This window comes from Dermacentor albipictus, chromosome 3 (assembly GCF_038994185.2).
Source record: "Dermacentor albipictus isolate Rhodes 1998 colony chromosome 3, USDA_Dalb.pri_finalv2, whole genome shotgun sequence".
Lineage (NCBI taxonomy): Eukaryota > Metazoa > Arthropoda > Arachnida > Ixodida > Ixodidae > Dermacentor > Dermacentor albipictus.
The window spans coordinates 40,564,458-40,582,722 of NC_091823.1; the positions used below are offsets into that span (position 1 = coordinate 40,564,458).

An 18,265-nucleotide genomic window follows, 5' to 3' on the forward strand; every position below is an offset into this window, starting at 1 on the left:
TAGCCGTTTGTGTGCCAGATCAGTTCCAGAGCAGGTACTGTCGAATTGTGATATCAAACTATTGGAAAGGCGGCGTGGCAGCCAGTAACGAACAGAAAGCTCTAATGAAAAGCATTGCGAGTTCGGTACAAGCTGTAAGGCTTCGTCTCCTTATTGCATGATTGCGGCTACAGCCTCCACAACACTGCATGCAATTGGTCAGGCGGGACATGCTGCTGGCGAACCCACCGCCAGCCACGTTAAATAGTGGAAAATGCCCGCTAGGGCCAGACTACTTAGATTGAACGAAGAAGAACTGCGATTAACCCTGACAGGAACAAACGTGGTCCGTTTAAGCGCGTCACGTCGGCTGTTCATTGGAACCCATCTGATCTCGCAGTGGTGCCGACATAGTACCCGGGTGCCTTTGGGCACGCTTCCCCCCAGGGGAGCCATGAGGCATGGCAAATGAAAATGAATAGTCGCTCGCGCAAACACCGCTCCGCCGCAATGCCTCAAACGGGTGGCTGGCTGAAAGAACAATAAACGCCGCCCACGAAGCATACATCACGTCGTCGCTTTGACGGCAGTAAAATTGAAAACCGCTGGTAGCCGACATGGAAAGGAAGCAGGCGGCGGCTGGCTAGGGCGCGGGCGCGCTGTTCATTGGGATGTCGCGGAGCTGTCAGCTCGAATAAAGGCGAAAAGCTGGTTGCATTTCCTCGGGTCCTACTACGTTCTTTCCTTTTTTAACACCTCTTACGTCCATTTTTCTTCCGAGGCATTAAATTTTCGTGTAGGAGCACAAGAAGGCCGTACATCGATGTCGGAAAGTCTAGCACGCCTCTCTTTGCGTATCCAAGTAAGTGACTGGTTAAATTAGCTTAAAATATGAAATCGCCTTCTTACAAACTTTTCTGTTAAAGATTAGCAGCAATGGAAAAACAGAAATGTACAGTAGACATGTGTTCTTGGCGATATTCGTTGTGTTTATAGTCACAGTGCGATAGCTCGAGTGTTATCGTTGCTGTTTAACAATTAGCCGAACTGCTTCTGTTCAGGTTTCTGCCTTCCTTGCTTTACCACTTTGGCTGAACTTGTGTTCTAATGAGGTAACTAAGCGTTAACTGGTTTTGTGAAGGTTAAAATTTATGAACTGGTCCCCTGAGTTCTCTTCGAAATGTTTTTTCAGCCACCCTTGCCAACGCTAAATAGATCGATTAGATTAAATTAGATAGATAGATCGATTAGATTAAATTAGATAGATAGATCGATTAGATTAAATTAGATAGATAGATAGATAGATAGATAGATAGATAGATAGATAGATAGATAGATAGATAGATAGATAGATAGATAGATAGATAGATAGATAGATAGATAGATAGATAGATAGATAGATAGATAGATAGATAGATAGATAGATAGATAGATAGATAGATAGATAGATAGATAGATAGATAGATAGATAGATAGATAGATAGATAGATAGATAGATAGATAGATAGATAGATAGATAGATAGATAGATAGATAGATAGATAGATAGATAGATAGATAGATAGATAGATAGATAGATAGATAGATAGATAGATAGATAGATAGATAGATAGATAGATAGATAGATAGATAGATAGATAGATAGATAGATAGATAGATAGATAGATAGATAGATAGATAGATAGATAGATAGATAGATAGATAGATAGATAGATAGATAGATAGATAGATAGATAGATAGATAGATAGATAGATAGATAGATAGATAGATAGATAGATAGATAGATAGATGTGGATGGCTCTCTGTGAGCGATTGGGGAGATGTAAGCCTGCCTCTCTTTATCAGTTTGTCGTAGCCCAACACTGTTTTGTGTGCCGACGCCATGCTAATCTGCTACTAGTGACTAAAACCAGTGCACACCTTAAGTATATGCGCGAGAGAAATTCAGAGGGAGGGAAAAGAATCATTATGTAAGACATTATGCAACCCTGTCTAATAAATAACTTCGAAGACGTGGGGTGGGTATCGTACGACTGGTGCAAGAAGCGGATACCAGCGATCCGCTTCTAGATTACGGGCGGAACTGTCGACGACGACGACGACGATTATTATTATTAAAAGTGGTCAAAATTTGCGTTGGGTCTGCATACTTCATTTTTATCAAAACGCTAAAGTCCCTAGATGTCAGAATCACGCAATCGTCGCTAGAGCAGTCGAAGGCGTAAGAAGCCACTGACGACACTTGGGCGTCTCAACCATAATGTCGCTCGCGCACATCTACGAGGTCGTTTACGCTCGCATTACTTGTTAACAGCCAATTCATGTTGCGTCGCATGGCTCAGTGCGTTGTTACTCAATTACGAGGACCATTACGCTTTCGCCATTCCAGCTCAGAAAGGCCGAGTAATGGGATGCGGGGCAAGAAAATGTTGGGGATCATATTAAAGGCACCTAATTACGCTCACACGTGCACGCGCGTGGTGAAAAAGAGGGTAGCGATACTTCGGACTAAAAGCGCCGTCCACAGTGGTCGTGCCGCGAGGTGGCAGTTAGCCTGCGATGTCGTCTTGCAACATTTTGGCTTTCCGCAAAGCTCATGGAGGCATGGCATTACGTCCCTCGATGAAGGCAGTATAGAAATCAGCGATTACCACGTACTAGCATAGTTAAAGAAGTTAACGTGGTACGTAATTTGTACGTTAGTAAGCTTCTTTCTTGCCGCATCGTGAGACAACTTATTTTAATAGTTTATAAAGATAAATCCAAGCCCCAAATCCGTAAAAAAAAAAAATCGCAGTTTCGCCCGAAAGGCGAAGCATCGATTGCGATAGCAAATTAGCAGGCGGCCGTGCGAACTAAGAATAGTACTCTCATCGGTTGTATCAACTTGTAAACATTCGCTTGCCGACTAAATTAACAAGCATGATGTCAGCGCACACAGAAAGCGTGAACACATCACACGCTCGATAACCGCGGACACTCGCGGTGAAAACGATGGCGTGAGGATGCGAACCAGCAGCAGCGAGCGAAGTGACCATCGCGCTGTCTATCGCTTCAGCGCAAACTGCGCGCCGAAAACACCTGGCGCGCACAAAGCCACAAGCTGTCGACTTAGATTCTGCCCCCAACGCAGATCGCTCTCAAAATATGGCCCAGAAACCGCGCACAGCCGGTTTCGCGGCCGGTTATGCAGCCGGTTATGGAGAGAAACCTCTCCTGGAACCCACATGTGAACTACGTGAAAAAACGATGACGGGTATTTGCCATATGTTTAGGTTCCTAGCAGGAAAGACCTCGGCAGTGTTAACACACTCCATGCTGAACGTGTACTGGGTCCTCTTCATTGTATTTCTATGGTACAGCCTACCGGTCATCTCCAACACTTGCAGAACTCACCTGAATACAATCCAAAGTATCTAAGCCAAAATTCCCAGACTATGGTCTAGCGCCTTGGCCTAGCGCGGGGTGTCTCAACGACTGAAGCTGTTACCATCACTGATATTGCAATCAGTGGCAGGCATGTCTCGTAGGCAATGGTTCCAGATAAAGGCGGCGTTGGAAGCACTGCGAAGGCATGAAGTAGGAACTATAAAGTACCAATATGCAGTAACGGTTTCCCTTCTTTTGCTACGACGAGGAGGCGTATTCTCAGCCGATGAGCTTTCGGAGCCATCCGCCATGGCACACTTCACACTTATATGAAGTCGCGGGATCGAATCCTGGTCATGGCGGCCTCATTTCGGTGGGGGCGAAATGCATGAATGCCTGTGTACCGCACATTGAGTGCACGTTAAAGAAGTCAAGATGGTCAAAATTAATTTGGGTTGTCCCATTACGGCTTGCCTCATAATCGGATCGCGGTTCTGATACGTAAGACAAAATAACTTAATTGTTTAAATTTTATAATCCAGTATACCGGACGCCTACCGCTTAAATGAGGAGCCACGCATGATGTTGCCGCGCAAAAGTGAAAGTATGCCTGAGAGCGGTCTATCAGTAACACTGCCCCAGTAGTGTGAGAAGAACGTGTACAGTATGAACCACACTCGCCCTGAGTGGTCACGTGGCTCACTACGGGCTGCGCGAACGTCCGGATCATCCTCTATATAGCGCACGGACCGAGCATACAGCATGACTATGTGCATGGTCTTATAGCTCGTAGTTTATTTTTTTTTTTTTTTTTTGTGGGGGGGGGGGGGTGACGATGCCGACCAGATTCGATGATTGACTTCTCCATACACGTGATATTCGCAATGTATACGTTGATGTCAGTACGCCAAGGACATGGAACTCAAAGCTGGTGCGAAAACAACAGGAAAACCTGGATTACCATTCTCGCCGGCAGAATCAACGCCTAATTTGCAAAGCTATAATGACTCCAGTTCGTAAAGGCACTGCTCTCTCAGAGTGCAAGTTTCTAAGCCCGCCTCGTGAAACACCTGCCCTGCTGAACGCACACATGGCAGTGTCAATTGGTTGTTCTCAGCGCAAACATAACGCTAACCTAAAGTCTTAACACGCGCAAGCATAGCAGTCAAAACAGAAGCGTGGTATCCGCGAACCCACCGATCAAAAAAGAATAATTTTATGTTTCACAGACGAAAACCTTTGTGTCGTGTTCCTAATTTCCGCTCAATATGTAAAGCAGTCTGCATATTGATGAACAACAATCGCTGTCAATGGGTTCAGTCAACTCGCCTCTCTCGTCTATTGTACCAAAAGTAAGAATAATTGTGGCCCGTGTTTTGATGCAAGGCTAATTGGAAAGCGCCGTTTCTATTGGTAGTTTCCGTTCTCGAAAAGGTGCAAGCACATCTATGTATTCGCGTTTCCGCAGCTTCTTGGTGCTACGAGAATTTCATGGAAAAAGTCCTTTTGAACTCGGCTTTGGTCGACCGCGATGAAATTTACTGACGTACAAACAGCGTACCTAAGCGGCACGGCATGTTCAAAAACCCAGACCCCATCCGGGTTCTCGTCAACTCTCTTTGCGTTACGGCCGATAGCGTCCCTTAACTTTGGGTCCTCTATTTGTAAAACTCCCTACAATCATTTTTATTCTTGCTACAGAATTGCTACAGACCACCGTTTGTGCCTGTCGATGACAGGAATGAATATTAACAGTTCAGGCATGCGTTTCCTTTCCTTTCTGGTTTTATAGCACTCTGGTTTGAGACTTCAGTATAACTGCCCAATTTCTAGGTTTTCGTTTCGCACTCTGAGAAAAAAACGTTATAACTCTAGAACTGTTTGCACGATCAAATGCCGGGCAATCGTGATCTTGCACGTAATTTCAGACGTAAACGTAAAACGTAAAACGTTTAAACGTAAAAGCCGGCCGGCAAAGAGCAAGCAGCAAAGCGAAAGCCTTGTGAATTAGGCTCCTGACTTTTATTCAGTAAAGAAGAGAGTGTACAAGTCACGAGGTAGATCACACGAGCTGCTGGATGCTTATTCACAAAACTTCTCTTGCGTAAGTGTAGTTCGCGATTGGTCGTCTCCGCACGAGGTCGCGGGATCAAATCCCAGCTACGGTGGCCGCATTTCGATCGGGGCGAAATGCGAAAACACCCGGGTACTTAGATTTAGGTGAACGTTATCAAGAACCCCAGGTGGTCGAAATTTCCGGAGTCCTTCACTACCGCGTGCCTCATAATCAGAAAGTGGTTTTGGCACGTATACCCCCATAATTTATTTTACTTGATTGGTCTTCACCGAGGAAGCCATCCCTTTGTCGCGCTTATCCGTATCAGAAGCAGTGGGCATCCAAGCGCCGGCCAGCATCAACACAAGCGAAATACTTCGTGGTTGTGTTGCGCTGAGTTTTGACAGTGAGAAAGAAAAAAAGAAGTCTGAAGTGCCCAGCGACTATCCGAAATACCAACCTACAGATTTCCCGTCGACGGTTGCACTTCCCATCCATTGCGCTAATGCTACACCAAAGAATAGTGCGCCCGCACGGACCTGTGCCTAGCCTCTTGAAGTGACGCAACGCAGCTAACACATACACCAGCGCCGAGGTAAAAAAACGCAAACGAAGCCAATGGCAGGAAGAAAAAGGCAGAATGGGAAAGAGGAGAAAGACAAAGAAGGCGTCACGTTTCTTCTGCATTTCCACCACCAGGGAGCAGTGCCTATGCAAATGAAGAAATCAGGACGGAAAATATGTACGGTAACTCAAAAGTCAGTGCGCTGCTATTTGAGTCGCGAGCTTGCTGTCTGAAGACAAAAACATGCCAGAGCAAATGTTCGCTGCAGGATGAGGCATGCGTATGCTGCAAAAAAATCTCGGAAACGGCTGTGCACATCGTAACGGAATTACAAGACGTTCACCCAGTGAGAGCCGGATGGAATGTCCACATCCCAGAGGCGTTGGTAATAAAGAAGTTGAAAGGATCAATTGGTCAGCCATGGAGACAAGTAAGAGACGTTTAGTTTCGATTGTTAATGGTAAAAAAGCATGGAAGAGATTCATACAACTGGGGTCACTGGAAGCGCAAGTAATGGTACAATATAGTGATATGGATTTTAAATACTCAAGTTAACATGGAGATCAGATATGGAAAAGGGTAGTTGGCAACATGTAGCAAAGCCTGGTCAAAATCAAGCAGGATAGGTGACTATTCATCGCCGCCCCGTTTCAAAGGGGATGCCAATAATAATAATAATAATAATAATAATAATAATAATAATAATAATAATAATAATAATAATAATAATAATAATAATAGCCAAGACCACTAAGTAGATGCATTACTGACTAAAGCTTTATTTTTCTCAGAAGGAGAGTGTTAGCGCGCATCTGTGAATATTTGCTCCAACCAGTACAAGGCAAAACAGTGCAACATTTACTGGGCATAATACTGCGCAAACTATCGCATCCCTGCTTTGCATTACGAGTGAAACTGCATCTTTTTTCTATAAGTCTTAACAAGGAAAAAAAAAGGACCGCGTTCCTTAGGCACACGTAGGAATGAGATCGCACATTTACCTCTGGCGACAATGCGTCATCCCCTGGAGGTCGAACGTGGTGCCAGAAACGGCACTAGTCTAATCCACTTGGAGCTTCTTCAGCACTGCAGACTCGTGACAGTTATAGGCGCCTTGCCGACTGACAGAAGGTGCCGACTGCAGGCGACAGCATGGTTTATTGTTCCAGTCCTTGAATGGGAAGCAGGGAAAGAGAACAGAGAAAGGGCTGCGTCAGGAATAGACATGGAAAAGGTGAGCACACGACACAGCAGCCCCTTCCCACACCTTCACAACCTCCTACAACGTTTATTTGCTTGGTTATTGTAACGAACAGAACAGACGTGGAAGATCAACACGTGAGGTACATTGAGAACATAAAGTACAACGAAACAAGAGAGAGACGGGGCTATTCTGACGAGGCTATGCTGACGCGACACATGCACAGACACAGGCCCTCGCACGTGGGAGCATTACCACGTGACTTTCGGTCCGCAAGCGCATGTAGTACGCGTGAGACATGGGCGCTTATTTAAGGGCATTGGAGTCGAGTGCTTCGTTTTTTGTGTTAGTGAAGCGGTAGCAGAGGGGAAACGGCGCGAGAGTGTGTCTTGTGCAATGTGCGCAGGCGAAGCACCGACTGCATCTCATTAGCTTATTATTAATATAACTCATAAGGGACATGTTCTTGGAAAACGCTTCTTCAAGTTTGACAAGCTTTGGCGGAGTCACTCTATCTGATCGACATTTATCAGTATTACAATGGCGCGCTCAGTAAGCTGTGGTGACCATGAAGATGGGAAAAGGGGTCGTTCTCCGCAGGAATTACAAATGATTTCAGCGAATTTTCGCCAGGAGGTACTGTCCGTAATTTCTTACTCGCAATGCTCATGGTTGGGTGCATTTTGAAGCAAAAAGCAGCTTCCTATTCATTCTTTCATACTAATTCCATTCTGTCCGGGATATAAGTTAAATTATCAGAGGCATCAAAGCAAGTGCAAACTTAATTTTAACTATAGATCAAGCCTATACTGTTCACCAAACACAGTTTTTTTATTATTGTTAGCAGGAAGCATTGAAGAATTATTTGCTCTCTTTTTTTTAGGAAAGCAAAACATGAAGAAAGAATCACCACCATGCACCAGCTAACTCAAGAGCCACTTCCCTTTTCGAAAACGGACACCAGTGAAAAGTGAAATACGCATATGTAACTTAACGTCACAATTGAGCGCGTTCGTGCCTTGTTTTTTTTTACGCGCTGTTATTCGACGACAATGAATAACAAACTAGCCGGAATTTCAGGTGTGGCCTAATACAGCACAAGGGGTATATGAAAGACACCGTCCTGGAGGGCTTTATAATAATTCTGACAACCAATACGACTCTTTACGTTTCCTTTCTGTAAGACTGCCGATAGCACTGAGTCGCTACGGCCGGTCGAACGGCGAATACGCACCGGTAAACTATTTTATATAGCTACTTCGTCAGCTGCCCCATTTCTCTTTCTTCACTGCGGTGATAGTGACTGGCTGTGATCTCGTGTGTATGCTCCCTGACTCGATGTCTCTCCACCTCATCTTTCTACCTCACCCTCCCCAGTGCGCCAGTGTATCGGATGCAAACTGGATTTACCGTTCAGGTTAACCTCCCTGCCGTTTCCCTTTCTTCTCACTCTCTCCATCTCTCGTTACTTTTTCCACCGTAATTCTCCCGCTGTTAGTACGATGTGATTGCAAACGTGCACATCAACCCTGTGCTCACATCGGCAAGTTCAAGTGAAACGACAACTGTTTCTAGGTCAGCATGCGAATTCCAGTGACGCGTTGTTGTCTTCTAAGATGTCCCCAGTACGCCCATCATTGCAGACGGGGGTATTTTGAACCGATGCCCGAAAGACGGAACAACCTCCAGACTCCAACTTTGTCTTCACGAATTGAAGAAAAAAAAAAGATGTCTTGTAACTATGCCTCAAGAATTGCGTCCAGTTCAGTTCAGCGAATGCTACAGGGGCTCGTGTCAACCAATCAGTAACGAAAGCCAGCTGTGTGTTCTAAGGAATGGAGGAGGGCTCTTCCATTGTGAGATACTAAACCTTCCCAGGAAGCTTCTACTTTAGTCGGCGTCACGCGGAAGGCGATTAGAGGCCGACAAAGAAGGGTCCCTTCTTTGGTTTCGCCGTCCTGGTTGACTGACGCAACCTATAGCTCTTGCTTCGCTGCACGGAACTATTAGGATTGAGTGCATAAGCGGTTCTCACTCATATGTACGCAAACCTCGAAGTGAACGAAAAGCATGGTCCGCAAATGATGTGAAAGGAACAGACTCATTTGATATTTATAGCCACTGCGGTGCAAAATTGATCGGCCTTGTGGTTCTATGGCCTGATGCCGCCCTGATAAAACAACAGCCCAGGATGCAATTTCTTTTTCTAGTTCATTTCCTGTAAAGAAGGCGATACTTTCTGACTGATCAGTGCAAGTCACTTCGTGGTTTTCACGCTACGCGAACACTCGCCGGGCGCCTTATGCAGCAAGCCAGCTTTTTCTGGTTCTTTATATTGCATCGACTGAGTTCACGCGATGGAAACAATGACTGATCATACCTAAATAAGCAAGAAAGAAAATATCACGCAGTTCAGTAGCACGAAAATATGCAAACGCGAAATTAATTACCTTGAAGAGAGCGACGCTGGCATGTTTGACTTGATCCTAGTGATTTCTTACACTGCCTGTTCATTTTTTTTTTCAGGTACTGTATATTTGCTTCAATGCTTTTTCACCTTGCCTTTAATATAAAATTGATTTCAGAAATTGTCAAACCTTTAGCAAATAATTGGTTTACAGGCCATGTGGAATACTTTCGGTCTCTGCTTGCGTTATCAATAACACTACGATAGCAGAGACTGAAACAATGTCCGCGGCTGTGTTTCCAAGTCTTACTATGGCCTCCGAGACAAGACATATGGTTTAGCATCACGATGACCACGCCAAGGCATTTATAGTTCTCAAAACTTGCCAGTAAGTAACCACATAAATTTAAAGCGTTTCCTCGTTGTTTCATTTTTCTTCTTCCTATCTTCATCACAAAGCCGCGTTAGGTGCCCATTTGTTTATCTGTGTGAAAAGAAAAGTCCGCCTATTTCCCCCTTCACATGAATCGCGTGAAAATTGCATGAAAGATGCAGAGCGTAAGTGCGAAGTACACAAGGACAAACGGAGTACGCATACAACTCGATAGGTTGACGCGCATTGACTCCCTTGTATACAGGCGTTCAATCTTTGCTCAAAGAAAAAGAGGCCTGAGTATGTGTCTTGAAAAGCACTTAGCAAATGTTGCCGGTAGTACATCTTTGGGGAAGTCGCGGAGCGTTTGCCTGACGACGCCCTTCAGAAGGCCTGAGACGCCACCAATACAACGCTTAAGAACGCTTCCCTCTTTATCTGCACTTCTGCAGAGCCACGGGTGCTTCACTTTATGGGTGTGTTGCGCTCGCCGCCATTCATTGCTTCCGTTTCCGGCAGAGCGCGCAATGTGCTCGCCGATGCGCGGAGTGCCAGTTCACGGCTTCGCTGCAGGACTCGTTGTCGCTGCGTTCTGTACATCGCTGCAAGATTGTTGTTTTTAGTCTTTAAGTGACGACAAAACCACATAGTACCCGTTGCTCAGAATGAACGGGCTTTCGAGAAAGAACTTCTGCCGTGGAAGACGTTGCGGCCATTTCAGGCATTCGCGACGGTTATCGGTAGGGGGAAGGGGGGAGGGGGGGAGGGAGGGGGCGTTTGCTACCACTCCAATAGACGTGAGGCACACCCACCGACATACGAAAGGCGAGGTCTAACAGAAATAGCGGCGCTGTGCTGCGACCCTTCTTTTACCGCAATCATGTCACAGTATCCAGTCACTGGATTGCTGGAACATATGTTCTCGGACGCTGACTGGCCGTTCGCTCACTGCACAGCTTTCTCCACCATCTATTATCGCAAACATCATTAGCCTTTTTATCGTTTACTTTCATCTCTTAAATACTTTATTCGCCTTCCGCGAGTTCGCTGTGAGCTTCTATCAAAGAAGCAAACTTGTACTTAGTCTCAGCAGGAAGTTTCTAACTTCTGTCACGCACATTTACTTGCGATAGCAAGTCATGCACTGTATTTGTACTAGTTCATAAAACCTCTTGCATAAGGACTGTTGTTGTACGTCAGATGTGACTCCGTGATGTCTCATCAGGCAAAATTTCATTTGCAGTAGCAAGTTCGAGTTTGCGATGGTCCATGTCACCTTGTCTGAAGCTTGTCGCGTGTCATATGCCTAACTACGAAAAAAAAGGACGGAAAAGACGCAAAAGTTTTCAACAATTTTCAGAGGCAACATCTATCCACTGAGCGCATGCTAGATGGCACCATAACACCTTACGGCAGCAGATACAGGTGCATCGCCAAGGCGTAGTTCGACAACGAAAGTTCGAACGAAAGTTCGTCAACGTGCGCTGGAAGCAGTGATTGATAAGCCAGCGCACCTGCGTAAGTGGCACTGTTTGGCAGCCAGACCACGACTTTCCCACGCAAGTTCATGCAGTCACAGTTATATGAGAGCAGCATTTCATGTTCTTTTTTTCTTTTTACCTTCGTCTGGCGTCTTTTGATTCCTATCATACTTCCCACGTATAATTTCACGTAACAAGTCACCCGCAGGACAGAATAAATGTCTTACTTTTATTGTAAACTTGATTGCTCTTTCTCAGCTTCAGTTCGTGCTGTCCCCCGACACTGTGCGTGCATTGGCAACTTAATCTCTTTTACGCGCTATCACGCGTTACCTCCCGCTAGCGCGGTGCCTAATTATTGCGCAATTACGCACACGCAACGCCATTGGCTGCATTGTGAAATCGGACCTGGCGTGTAGCGTGTCCAGCAGATATCTTGCATCCACCGGTGATCAATTACTCATTTCGCGGAGGTGCGAAGATCGAGAAGAGCATGGTCGATACGAGATGTTGATATAGTATTGTATATTCGTTGGCAACGACGCGGGCCTGCCGTTTGCCGAGTGCGCCCGGAACTGGCCCTCCGAACGATGGGCAGCGAACCGTATGATCGATCTGAAAGAAAATAGCGGCCCACAAAAGCGCCATCGATCATCACCGGCTCTTGCCGATGCTGGCCTATAGCATCGCGACACTATAGCGCAGGTCCAGCCGCCGGTCTCTTCCGCGTCCGAACTCTGGCCGCCTCTCATCTTCCGAGGCATTCAGAACGCTTGTCGCTGTGCGCCGCGCAGGAAAGACTGACTTCCGGGATATCTTTTCGTCGTGTTCTGCGGTGTCACGTTGCCGGTCTTTCTCGTCGGCGTTGCTGTGTACGTATTCCTATGGAATTTCTCCGAACTTATTGCATATCGAGAGCCGCGAATGTGCAGTACACTCTCGGTGCTTCTGTGGGTAACGTCGAAAGGATATATCATATTACGGGTTGCGAACTGGCACTCAGTCCCGCTTTATCTGGAACCACCAAGACACTTCGAGATAAAAGAGTGTCGGTATCGAAAAGTTGCTGGCGTTTATCCGACAACCATTCGGAAGTGATTTATTTTGTACGTGGTTTTGGATGGCTCCCGTCTGAACATTTTATCACACCTTCAGTACCTTCGGGTTTTCGGACAGCATCGGGTGGATACATGTGTGAGGTAACATATAGGCCTTTTACGAGAACACCATGTCTCTGTGATAAGGAGTTACGACATATCAGAGCTTCCACTGGTCGTTGTCGGTATATTTCGCCGCGATATTGTAACGATGCCTTCCAGTCGGTTTTTTGCCACTCTTATCATTCACGGTCGACTAATCCCATTGACAACGCGTGTGGAGCGTTGCTCTCACCACTGACGAAGCGCAAAAAGTGAGAAAAGGAATAGGTAGAAAAAAAGAAGGGGGGGGGGTTATCGCTACGAAAATCGTGGCCCTGGTGTACGCGGTTGACCAACATCAATAGGCTCATTTCCTTGTGCTTCGGAGCAAGCATGGAAAGTGCAGCGGAACCAGCAACAAAGTACTTTCTTTTTCTCGACGCATTTTCTCTGGACTCGACCCTGTTCCCCATTATGATTTTTGTCTAAGTCAGTTCCACTTGTGTTACCTTTTCGTTTTCTTTCCGTGTGTGTGTGCGCGTGTGTGTGTGTGTGTGTGTGTGTGTGTGTGTGCGTGCGTGTGCGTGTGCGTGTGCGTGTGCGTGTGCGTGTGCGTGTGCGTGTGCGTGTGCGTGTGCGTGTGTGTGTGTGTGTGTGTGTGTGTGTGTGTGTGTGTGTGTGTGTGTGTGTGTGTGTGTGTGTGTGTGTGTGTGTGTGTGTGTGTGTGTGTGTGTGTGTGTGTGTGTGTGTGTGTGTGTGTGTGTGTGTGTGTGTGTGTGTGTGTGTGTGTGTGTGTGTGTGTGTGTGTGTGTGTGTGTGTGTGTGTGTGTGTGTGTGTGTGTGTGTGTGTGTGTGTGTGTGTGTGTGTGTGTGTGTGTGTGTGTGTGTGTGTGTGTGTGTGTGTGTGTGTGTGTGTGTGTGTGTGTGTGTGTGTGTGTGTGTGTGTGTGTGTGTGTGTGTGTGTGTGTGTGTGTGTGTGTGTGTGTGTGTGTGTGTGTGTGTGTGTGTGTGTGTGTGTGTGTGTGTGTGTGTGTGTGTGTGTGTGTGTGTGTGTGTGTGTGTGTGTGTGTGTGTGTGTGTGTGTGTGTGTGTGTGTGTGTGTGTGTGTGTGTGTGTGTGTGTGTGTGTGTGTGTGTGTGTGTGTGTGTGTGTGTGTGTGTGTGTGTGTGTGTGTGTGTGTGTGTGTGTGTGTGTGTGTGTGTGTGTGTGTGTGTGTGTGTTTTAGCCTGTCTATGGGTGTATGAATTGCGTTCGCTTTCTTTCTAACGAAATTAACACGGGTGACATTGTCCTCGTACCTCATCGAACATAAAAGCGAACGATAAGCTGCTGTCCCAGGGATGGGCAGTAGTACACCTCCAGAGGCATTGGTATTGAAGAACACGTCCCCTCTCGCCGTCTCGTTCCGCTTACAGCGCCACTGCATTAGCAACTCGGTTCCGAAGCGCTCAAGGTTGTCATCGTTCAGCGCATCCGAAATGGAGCAAGTGAGGATTGGTAGGCTTATGCCGTCTAAATAAAGATTACTTCGGTGTCTCTCTCTTCCAAACCCGCCGTGGTTGCTCAGTGGCTATGGTGTTGGGCTGCTGAGCACGAGGTCGCGGGATCGAATCCCGGCCTCGGCGGCCGCATTTCGATGGGGGCGAAATGCGAAAACACCCGTGTACTTAGATTTAGGTGCACGTTAAAGAACCCCAGGTGGTCGAAATTTCCGGAGTCCTCCACTACGGCGTGCCTCATAATCAGAAAGTGGTTTTGGCACGTTAAACCCCATAATTTAATTTTCTCTCTCTTCCAAAGCTCCGGCTTCAGTGCGTGCACTTCTTTATCTCTGCTATTAAGAAATATGCAATGCGGTACCCGTGCCTTTAACTTTAGTGCCCCCAAGCTAAACTTTATGACTTGCGCACGCGGCCGCTTCGTTGTTTTGCGCGTGACTGTGTTCGCGCATGCGTGCGACCACAAAAGCGCGATTAGAGCTCGGCCCGTTTCTCCAGACTCGCGCACGTTCTCATTTCCCTGTCACGTCACGTAATATTGAAGAGATCACGATAGAACAACAACAAAAAGAATGATGATAAAGAGCTCCATGTGACGTGGCTTTGCGTCCGCTGCATGCTTCTTCGTTACGTGGGTCAATTTTGTTGATACAAGCCACGTCGCAGTGGCCTGATAGCACGCTCTTTTGCGCAGTGAATGTGGCGCTACATAACGCTTCACTTAAAGGTACGCTCGCTTCTGGATAAAGTAACACAAAAGTAGCACGAAATGCACAGCCACGCAGCATACGAAGAGCTTGGCTCAGCTCGAACAACTTATTCATCAATGCTGCTTTGCCTGAGTGATCCTGACGGCCGCTAAACGGTGGGCTGCAGCTTTCCGGGAACACAAAATTGGGCAAGGGAATCTCATTAGGTGCACGCCAAAACACACGTTTCTTTCTCTCTAAATTTTCTTTTCTCTTGGTCTGTCAGTCTCTCTCTCTCTCTCTCTCTCTCTCTCTCTATCTCTCTCTATTTCTTTCTATCTCTCTCGATCTGAGTTCTTGTAGTTCATTCTGTTGTTCCTGGAATTTGTAGATTCGGTTATCACGGGTAATAGAAAGGCTGTCTCACTCCTTCCCGCTTTGAGCAGACACTTTTGGGTGCAGGGCGGCCTTTCGCCTTCAGTCTGAGCATTTCTCCAATACGAAGTGTCAGCTCGAAAAGCGGGGTGACGAAAAAGCAACAATGTAATGCACAGCTAAGTACGAGCGCCCTCTTACTGCAGAAAGAGCGTCGACACTAGAAATGCAGAGTGCGTTTGTATAAAGCCCTCGCACTCTGCACAAAAAATTAGGCTACTAACGGAGAGCAAGAAAGAAAGAAAAAATGCTGGTAGTACCAGCAATACAAAATCGAATCACATGTGTTAAGCCACACCTTACGCAATACATGAGCACAATCCGACGATCGGTCTTTGTTCAAAGACAAAATGCTTGAACACCGAGCTCTTACAACTCATTGCGTACAAGGCTCTGAAGTCGCCAATGGCGTTTCCTAACTTTGACGAGCTTGTGTGAGAACCTTTGACTACATGACATGTTCCATGTGCAAAGAGAGAGAATGTTCAGTGAACATTCTCTCTCTTTCTCTCTCATATTTCTATTCCCTCCTCTCCAATATCTTATGCGTACGCAGGGGTAGCCGGAGTTTCAAAGCGCGACAGGACGAAACCAGTTGTCGTGTCTTGTACAGTGCATACAGATTGACTGGATTAGATCGACACAATCAGAACAGACACATTAAGACATTCCTTTCTTTACATGGTTGCCAACTGCGTGTACAGACTCGGTTAGATATAGCGAATATGAAACTGCATTCTTCCTACACAGTTGCCGGCTCACTGTAGAAACTCTTCTATACATAGTGCAACACCACACCTCGCACCCATAGGACAACCCGACCGCACGGTAATTGGAGCCAGCACTGTACACCTTCGACTCGACGGACCAGCTCAGCCTGGCCAACCGAGCGAGAAGGGCAGCTTGGGACGCTGGACTCCTGGGCTGAGGGGCCCACCCACTGCACAGCGGAGAAGCATTACGCTCGTGTACTCTTTTGCATAAAGTCTGTTCTCTCTCAATCTCTCTATACATAGTGGATATTGGACGCTACACCAGTACGTTTCCCGCCGAGATCACAGCATTCGACGAGAGCTGCACGTCGGAGGAGCTGCTTGGACACACTCCTACTATCTGTCTTTCCTCCCAACAGCACTCCCTTCGACGTTGCCGAAAGGGCCTCCCTGCTAGAATGCTCCAGCAGCAGCGTCAGCTTACGGCGCCGATGCTGTATGTCTTCATTATCTTCTTTTTCCTTTCTCTTTTCTCCATCATACCTTTCCGTCGATAACACGAGCTCAGTGAAAGCGCTAGCCGACAGCACGACAGTGCTTTCCGTCGGCGGCGCGCCGGTGGACCAGTCGTGTTCCTCGCTAAACGAATTCCTACTGACCTGGTACCGAGCACTCAGCCCTATCGCAGAAAGCTCCGACAGGCAGACGACGCGCGAAAAAGGGTCAGCTCGGAGATGAAACGCCAGCAGGTCTGCGGTCAGAGTAACAAGTACGAGAACGCGACGACAATGCAAGAACCTTTGACTTGAGAGCTTTGATTTATATATTTGTTTTCTTTTTTTCCAATCTTTTTTTACGCAGTGTATTTCTCAAGGTAGTGGGCAGCCAAACGACAGTCCCAAATGTTCCTCTTCGCACACCACTGATGTGACTGCTGCTGCTGTTGTTGTTGTCGTGTTTACACACTCCAGTTTGTTGCACACTGCGTGTACAGAATGTTTACTTGCTCCTTGGTTGCTAGGGTCTCCCCTGTTCTCCTTGCTTCGCTTTGCGTTGGAGGTGTGCGTTGCCAAGTGTGTCACTTTTTCCGACTGCCCATTGCGCAATTTCGCTAGACAACACCACGAGGGGGCGAGTTCTCGTGACATTCTTTACAGAAGCCAGGAAATGTAACACTTTGACCTAACCATTCACACCAAAAGAGAAGTCAGGAGTGAGAAAAAAAAAAACGTCGGAGTATCACTCGAAAGGCGAAGCATCGATTGCGATAGCAAATTATTTGATAGCTATACGAAACAAGAACGGTAGTCCTATCGGCCGTATAAACTTGTTAGCATTCCTTTACTAACTTAACAAGCATCGTGTCACGGGCGCACAAGCAAACATGAACACACATCTCACTGGATGACCGCGAACACTCGCTGTCAAAACGCTGGAGTGAGGAATCACGGCAGCAGCAGAGAGTGAACTGGCCTTCGCACTGCCTGTCGCTTCATCACGAAGCACCGAGAACACGGCGCACACGAAGCTATCAGCACTCGGCGCACTATGTTTCCATCGCAGATCGCTTTCAAGATAGGGCCTGCGCGGCCGCGCACAACCGCGCCATACGCTGCTGCCGCCGGAGTAGAACACTGACACAACCCCTCCCCCCTTGTGTCTTCGGCGCGATGGAAGATGGCGCACTTCCTCCCTTGCGCGCCCGAGATCGAGCCGCCGTCACTGGCTCACCCTCCCACGCTTTCACTCGGACATGCAGCATAAGGCGCGCGGCCACGATGTCATCGCACTTGGACATTATACAGAACATCACGGCGACGGCAGCGACGGCCGAAATGCGTCTGACACGTCAAAATATTGGCAACCGCAATAAAAGGTTGCCGGTGTAATTTTACCCCTGCCATTAAACATTGCCTCTCTGTAGCCACATCTTCCGAACGTTAAAATTACGGCTTAGAATGTACATGTCGCTGTGCCTCCGGAGAACTCACTAACTTTTCAGCGTGAAGTCGGCTCGTAGTCGAAGCTTGTTTTGTTCGTTCATTAAAAACTGCGACAGTATGGAAAGTTTGGCTAATGATGAGCCCGATATCACATAGCTCACATACAGGCACATTAAAATCTTCACGAGGGAAGAAATTATATAGAAAGATTTTTAAAATAGTGAGAACCTTTCACAATCACACTGTGTGAGACTTCCTAGACTCACTCTATAAATATGCACAGGCTATGATGAAAACTAGATCTCGCAGTCCAAGCCGTACAAACTAAGCAAGCGCTGTGTAAACTACAGCGACTCTTTAAAAGGACGCTAAAGGGAAAAACATTTTGAGCTGTGCGGAATGACCACTTTCCTTCC

At 46.8% G+C, this 18,265-nt stretch overlaps 1 protein-coding gene across 2 annotated transcripts in view; it reads right to left on the reverse strand.

The window, feature by feature from the left end:
- Positions 1-18,265, reverse strand: part of CngA (Cyclic nucleotide-gated ion channel subunit A) — a 371,493-nt gene that overhangs the window by 300,132 nt on the left and 53,096 nt on the right. For both annotated transcript variants that reach the window (XM_065432743.2, XM_070535384.1), the window contains exon 2: positions 6,971-7,140. The gene's annotated coding sequence lies outside the window, so the exon portion shown is untranslated. The remainder of the gene's footprint in view (positions 1-6,970; positions 7,141-18,265) is intronic.